Below are 7,172 nucleotides of genomic sequence, written 5' to 3'. Positions count from 1 at the left end.
CATTTGAATAAACTGAAGATATAGTATGGATGTCTGCGTGGCCATTGGTGGATTATGAGAATTTTCTTTTGCCTTAATGCTTATTTATTTGCATATCTGCGAGAGAGAGACCTCAATTTTAACTGTGAATAACTTTGTACTGACCTGTGGCAAGTTAACAGAAAGAGAGGAGGATAAAAGCTAAGGTAACATGGCTAAGCATACAAAAGCTATATCGTTAAAATAGCTATGTGTATAGGTTTTTGAAAAGAAGATTAATTATTAAAGAAATGTTGCCATTTTGAAGAGGTCAATATGTCAGCATAGTACCTTCTTAAACCCTTATATAATTGGTGTTTAATGTTTAGTTACATTTCACTTTGTTAAGGGTTCTTCTTTGGATATAGTCAGACTGGATTTTCTCCTTCTTTAGAGGTTGCCTCTTACCATACCTGCTTGGAAATCCTGAATGGTGATATTGTTGTGGCTACTGGGTTAGCAGCATCCTTTGTTGGCAGACTGCTACAGAATAGACAAGGGGATCAGTGATTTTTTCCACATGGGCAATAATGACTGGTAACACCCCCCCCCCCATGGTGAGTGATAGGCATACTGGAGTCTAAGACCATTGCTCTACAGGAATTTGCTCTACATGCACATGAAGCTTATGTGGACAAGTCTACACTGGCCAGAATACTGTATCTGGCCTGAAAGCTGCCCGGAAATCCCTGCACATTGCCTGCACATTCCAGAGTGAGACAGGCAGCTGTGCTGTCACAAGTGCCAGCACCATTTGCTCCCTCTGAAACCAGAAGAGAGATGTCCAATGTCCATCACATGGTTGGGTGCCTCCTTGTGACCTCAGTTGGAGCACCCTATGTCACTGCCAGCAGGTGGCACAACGGGACTCTGTGTAAACATCTGCCCATCCTCACTCAGCAGTGCTCCAGATTTCAGTTTTGATTTAATGCAGGGATGGGGCAGATTTGCGGCAGAATCATCCTTCCACATGAAGACAGTTTGCAATCGAAATGGGGTTTTGGTTCTGTGTTATGAAGACAAGGCAACAGAAAAAGGGGGGGGATTCATTTGGCCAATATAAACATGCCCTGGTTTATGTGTGTGCATTTTAATTTGATGAGGAGGTAAAGAGAGCTTTTGGATTCAGCTGGCTTGATTGGAAACAACCTGGGGACTATGAAATATGTTTGTGTCCCACAATGCTTGGGAATCTGATAAACATTAATGGTATTGCTGTCTTTTGTGGAGCCTGTTTGTATCTAAAATCCAATAGGCAGGGTTTTTTTTATTTGTAAAAACACAAATAGTACAAGGACTTCAGAAGTCGTCAGTGCACCTTGTATAAGAAAACTAAATCCATGGGGCTATCTCAGAACTTCTCACTGCTTGGGAGAGATGGGGAGTGCTTAACAAGATAACCAGCATGACAGGTGGCCATAAAAGAGCTGTGTTGGCTGTAGAGGCGTGCAGTAAAACTAGAAGACCATAAATTATTTATCTCATTAGTACAGGATCCTACTGGTCCCTTGTCTACACATACAGTGAGGCCTAGCAAAATAAAACAGTATGCTTTAGCCAGAGGTATCAAGCAAAATGAATTAAAAACACACTTAGTTCTAGCCTTCATATTCTAGTATGAAACAGTTTCTGCATGGATATATATGACAGAGCTTGGGGGGGGGGATCTTTTTGAACCAGCTTGGGGAAAAAAAATCTTTTTGGACTGCCAGATTTCTCAGCCAGCTTTGGCTAATATAAGGGCCCATACAGCCAGGCCAAAATAAAGCTGCTTCAGGTCACTTTGGAGGTATGCTGTTTAAATGATGCATGCGTCCTAAGAGGCCAGAAGCGGTGCCAAAGCTACGTTGCAGTCCTTAGACTGGACGTGTAGCTTTGGCATGGTTTCCAGCCTCTTAGGATGTACGCAGCATTTAAACAGCATACCTCCAAAGTGACCTGAAGCAGCTTATTATTTGGCCGGCTGTATGGGCCCATAAAAGAAAGTGCTTGGTCTTGCCCAGGTGGACCTCATTGTTACCATAAGATAAAAGCAACCCTGCTGCTTTCTCTACCACAGGAACATCCTTTATGAAAAATTATGTGCATACCATAAACTGCTAAAAAGACAAATAAATGAATCTCAGAGCAAATCAGAACTGGACTCTACCTAGAAGCCAAGATGACTAAACTGATGTCGTACTGTGGCCATATCATGAAAAGACATGACTCCTTAGAAAAGACAATCATACTCTTTAAGGAGAAAGCAGTAAAAAAAGAGGAAGACCACATTCCAGATGGATAGACTCAAACAAAGAAAGCCACAGCCCTGAGTCGGCAAGACCTAAATGGGGCGGTGGATGATTGGGTGACTTAGAGGTCTCTCATTATAGGATCACCATAAGTTGAAGTCAGGGTGACTAAGCAAAGGATGACAAGACGCGCAAAATATAGGACATTAGCAAATACAAGCTATAAACACTAATATAAATATAAATCCATTTCATATGGTTTTATTTACAGTTATATTACTATGCTCTATTTATTGTGTACTCAAATATATTTTTCTTAATTAAATTAAAAAATTTTTGTTGGCTTGCAATATATTACAGAACTCAGAGCAAAAAAATATGCCGAATTGTACTTTATTTGCAAACAAACAAAAACTCTTGACTAAATCTACATTTAAATTACAGTGGGCTTTTGTTATCAACTTGGTTTGGGTTCCAGGACCCTGTGAGTTCCAAAATCTGTGGATGTTCAAATCACATTTACTACAATGTCATAATAAAATGGTGTCCCTGATATAAAACAGCAGAAATCAAGGTTTGTTTTTGGAAATGTATATTTTGGGAAATTTCAAGTCGTGGATGGTTGAATCCATGGATATAAATCGGTGGATAGGGGGTGCCAACTGTATACATTCATTTGTAGTTTTCCTGTTTGGTCTCTCATCCCTCCTGCATCTTCCCAACCCAAATCACACACTTCCCATCTTCCCCTTGGTTCTATTGATCGCTTCAAACACCCAGATCCTCTTTTCCTTTCCACACCTCCTCTGCCAACAAAAACCACCACATGGTTAGTAACAGTCTTCTCTACAGCCCTTTGCAGAAGCTGGGGCAGTAATAAATCTGTTGAGCTAGAGGCACCAGATGACACAAGATACAGATTTTATGGCTCAAATAGAGAAGGGTTTGCAATTCCTGCAGGACCCTTGAACTCAAGGCAGACATGTAGGATATGCCCAGGAAATGATGACTTGTATTCACCCTGACTTGATGGCAGTTAACAACAAAAGATGGACAGCTCCTTCACATCCTTTTCTATAAGGGCAAATTATAATTTATAGTCAGCATATGATGAATACATAGGAGAAAATGTCTAGTTTGGTGGAGTACCAGAACTCTGTGACAAAGAAGGGTAAATGTCTCCCAAAACTACAGTTCCCTGAATTCCATAGTATTGAGCAATGGCCATTAAGGTGATTTCAACTTGGATCATTTCTGGAGTCTGGACGCAGCCCTAAGTAAATTCATGTGAAAATTACAGAAAATTTCTATTCTTGTCTTTCCTTTCTTCTGCAGTGACTTATAACAGTATTAAGATACCACCATTAGTCTGTACAAGACACTGTTTGGTGCAGTAGTTAAAGCATGAACCATGAATGTGCTGTGTTGTGTCTACCTCAGCCATGATCCTGCAGTGTAGTTCTCGCCTCTATCTACAACAGAGGATTGGTCATGCTGGCCAATTGTGAAATTGTTGTTATAATTTAAAGGATTGAGATAATCTATATAGTGTATGTAAAGTGGAAGCTTGGTCTTAATGTGAGATTTTCAAAGTGTACAAGGGAGTAGAAAGAGATACTCTCTTTGCTACACACTATTCATTCAGAAAACAAATGGAAAAGTACGAGCAGTTCTCAAAGAGCAGGAAGCATGGACTTTTGCCTACTGTTTGATTGAGTGCCAAATTATTGGTGCAAAATAAACCAACTGAAGAGAACCTAATAAGCAACAGATTCATGGAGTAAGGAGCTAAAAATACACTGGTAAATTAGTATAAAACAGTTCAATTCCTTCTGAGTATAGTAATTTACAAAAGTGCTTTTTTTGTTTTTTGTTTTGTTTTGTTTTTTGATCAAGAGAGAGCAGAACACAGGGAATGCCCTATAGCTATACAGATTGTTTATTTATCAGTCCGGTATTGGTGCTGTCCCATGTTTCAGACAAGGATCTTTCAGATCCTACCAGGAGGTAGAATCAGGACATAGCATGTTGGGCGCTTTAACAGACCGCCCAAAAGGGCGCTCTGTCGGCGCCAGTGTTTGGCTGGTGTGAAGGAGCTGCAGTGGGGCAAACTGCGCCGTTCCTCCGTGCGCACTTGCGGCAATCATAATGGCGCACTTGAGGCATCATAATGGTGGCGTGAGATGTGCGGACGCTAAGTGTCCGCTACGTCAAATGGTGGTGCCCATGTAGAATGGGCCACTGCCATTTTGTACGGCTCAGCACGTACTAGGGCAGGGGTAGGCAATCTTTTTGAGCCGGGGGCCGGGTGTGCTGTCCCTCAGACAACTGGGGGGCCGAAGCCAAAAAACAAATAATTAAATAATTTTTTAAAAATTAAATAAACAAATAAACCGGACAAATGTAGGACAAAAAATTTTCAAATGGAGGACACTCGAAAAAAATCGCTGATTTTTTAAAAAATGTTAAGATAAATGCATGTTTCTGAGGCTTCTATAGACAATGGCCCCACCAGTGCCCTCGCGCAAGAGGCCAAAGGCCCCGGCGGCAATCGGCGGCAGGACTGGGCTGGGGCCGGTCCCAAGGCCTTGCGGGCTGCATCCGCCGCGGGCCGCAGGTTGCCTACCCTTGGTTTACAGGAACCAAGTAGAGCAAGTGAGGACAGAGGTTCGGGAGATGTCTCATTCACAGGGTTTCCATGGGTCAAAATGGAACTGAAGATGGTTAACAAAACAACAAAATTTTTACTTGGAAACTGGTAGGTACTCAGTTAGAGAGAACAGACGGTAACCTCCCCTTGTCTTGCTCAAAATGTGTCACTTAGCTAGCATCAGCTATGCCATCTTCCAGGATATTCCATAACCTCCCAAGTTTTCTGTTCCCAGACGATAGCATTGGTGGTCATCAATGTGCTTAGTTCTCACTGGGTTTTTCAGGAGTTCTTCCTTAGGGCTCCCTTGATAAATTGTTATTTGATACTTCGGGTAAATCTTGAGATTCCCTTGAATGCTCCCCCTTCCTTGTTTGTAGTTGCTCCATTGACTCCATTCCATTTTGGTAATTCACTGTTAAAGTGGTGATGATAAGGTGGAGAGGAGAGAGAATCTAAACACTTGAGTTTTTATTATAATCTTTATTAAGCTTCTGATATCTTTCTAAAAACACACACATATAGATTTCTAAACATATAAGAATGTACACTAAACATGAAATATGTCCAGATAACCAAATAAAACTCAACAACAATCCAACTTCTAAAACAGCTTACGTATCAACAAAACGTAATTGACTTCCTGAGTCCTGTTGGGGTTAGTATAATATCTATACCATCTCTTCTATACTTAAGTCCAATATCCTCAAATCATTTATTTTTCCTTTCTTCACTTTATCTTCCTAAGTGGAATTTTCTCCTCTAGCTTCTAGTGCTATACCTGATTAACAATCAAATCTGACTATATTATATTGCAATCATCACCCCTTCTTGTTCATTTTTCTTTAAAAAATAATAATCAAGGGCGCTCATTCTTTTTCTCTGCTTCCCCATGATCCTCCTCTCTATAATATTATAAGTTTATCTGCCATCATACAGTCCTAATTATTGAATAACCAATCGTATCTCGGGGCACTTTTTCTTTTTCCGCTTAGCCATGTAAACTATTGGAGCAGCTGGACCTGTATAAAAAGAAGTTTAGAGTTTTCCCTTTCTATACTTCGTTTGAACACATTCCTAACAAGTAATATTTTGGGTCCATCTTTCTTGGCATGTTAATGATTTCTACACCAAATTAATGTATCTCCCTCCAGAATTGTTTTGCAAATATGAATATTGCAGTTCCACCACATCTGAATGCCATCTTCTTTTTGGCACTTCCAGCATTTGTTACTTATTCTTTGCTATTTAGCAATTTTTCGGAGTTAAGCTACATTTTGTGAAATTTTCTCTGAGATAACTCAGAGTATATCTTATTCTTTCTCCAGGATTCTCCCTATCTAAATTAAATTAATATTTGTTTAAGATCTGGGCCCACTTTATCATATTTTCTTTAATATTTCACTTCCATTTCTAACCTTAAAAGAAGTGTTAAATTGAGATATCTTGGACTTATTACTACAATTAAGATCTTTTCGAATTCTTGGTCAGTTTTTTCCAATACCTATTGTATTCCTGTCTTTATAAGCTCCCCTCACTGTCTTATATGAAAAGCAACCACATTAGAAGACTTTTTATTGTCAGTTCTTCTGTGTCCGTGAAATTTCAATTTTCCTGTATTAAAGGGGTCTCATTCATATGATTGCAATACTTTGGAATAAAAACAATATCTTAAAGAAGGATGTTCATCTTAATAGCAGTGATTTTTCTCAACCATGACACTTTCACTTATTCCATCTATTAAACCTCCTTAATTTTCTGCCATTTTTAAGAATAATTATTTTTTAAAAGTTGACATTTTTAGTTGTTGTTTCCATACCCAGGAATTTAACTTCTCCTTTCTAATCTGGTGCCCAGAGGTTATAAAGGAACTAAACATTCTGGGAAGTTTCAGGCCTATATGTTAATAGAGATAAAACATCAGTTCTGTCGATGAACTTCTCAATTTTGAAAAATGCAGACTTGGAAAAAAGATCTGGTTTCAGATTATAAACTACTTGAGCTTTTAATTTGAAATGGACAATTTAAAATTTGGCTCGCACACTATGAAATGTCATGTTCTCCGGCATTTGCAGTAGAAGACAAAGCAAGAAAATTAGAAGATATCTGAGCTAGATAAGTACCACAAATCAGAGAGGCTGTGGTTTACCTCCACAAGTTTTCACCATTTCTGCCAGAGATGGGAATCATCAGTGGTCCATCCTCCTTCAACTCTTATTTTTAGCAGACTAAGTAAAATGTTTAGCTCAAAGATGAGTATTGCTGGCATGGTC

The sequence above is a fragment of the Sceloporus undulatus genome, chromosome 1 (assembly GCF_019175285.1).
Source record: "Sceloporus undulatus isolate JIND9_A2432 ecotype Alabama chromosome 1, SceUnd_v1.1, whole genome shotgun sequence".
Lineage (NCBI taxonomy): Eukaryota > Metazoa > Chordata > Lepidosauria > Squamata > Phrynosomatidae > Sceloporus > Sceloporus undulatus.
Note: the sequence above shows the minus strand (reverse complement) of the source record.